The 532-nt window shown below is 57.9% G+C and overlaps 1 protein-coding gene across 1 annotated transcript in view; it reads right to left on the bottom strand.

Annotated features, from left to right (window-relative positions):
* Positions 1 to 532, bottom strand: part of LOC108802099 (ranBP-type and C3HC4-type zinc finger-containing protein 1-like) — a 7376-nt gene that overhangs the window by 666 nt on the left and 6178 nt on the right. The window lies entirely within an intron of this gene.

Below are 532 nucleotides of genomic sequence, written 5' to 3'. Positions count from 1 at the left end.
AGGAGCTAGAACACCCAAAACGCCCAGGTGTGCAGGAGCAGAGCCAGGAATGGTGGTAGGGGGATCTCACTGCTGGAACATGCAGGACACCCCAAATCAGCCTAATCTTCACCTCCACTCCAAACTCAGCCTGACCTCAGGGGTGACACAGAGGAGACGGGTCTGCGAGGAGGAAGAGAAAGCAGAAGGTTCCAGGAGGAAGCAGAAGAGAGATCAGCTGCGGAGAGATGGCCGACTTCCCCCACCGGAAACATGGCCGCCCCCAGGGACAGGACGGCTTCTACTCCTTCAAGTGGAACTTCAGCCAGAACGGCTTTGCTGGTATTGGGTGGAGTGGGGGATGGTGAGACAGGATGTGGAGTTTGTATTGTCCCCGGCGGGGTGATTACAGGAAGTGGGAGATCCCCCCCAACAGGAGGCCAGACAGCACAGTGGAGCCCAAGACTCCGCCATGATTTACAGGGACAATTCACAGTCCTCAAAGCCACCCATAGGGACACAGGGTCCCCCAGTACACAATCCTCCCCCCCCC

This window comes from Nanorana parkeri, unplaced genomic scaffold, assembly GCF_000935625.1.
Source record: "Nanorana parkeri isolate BGI_ZX_2015 unplaced genomic scaffold, ASM93562v1 scaffold2660, whole genome shotgun sequence".
NCBI classification, from domain to species: Eukaryota; Metazoa; Chordata; class Amphibia; order Anura; family Dicroglossidae; genus Nanorana; species Nanorana parkeri.
This window is presented reverse-complemented; position numbering and strand designations above follow the sequence as displayed.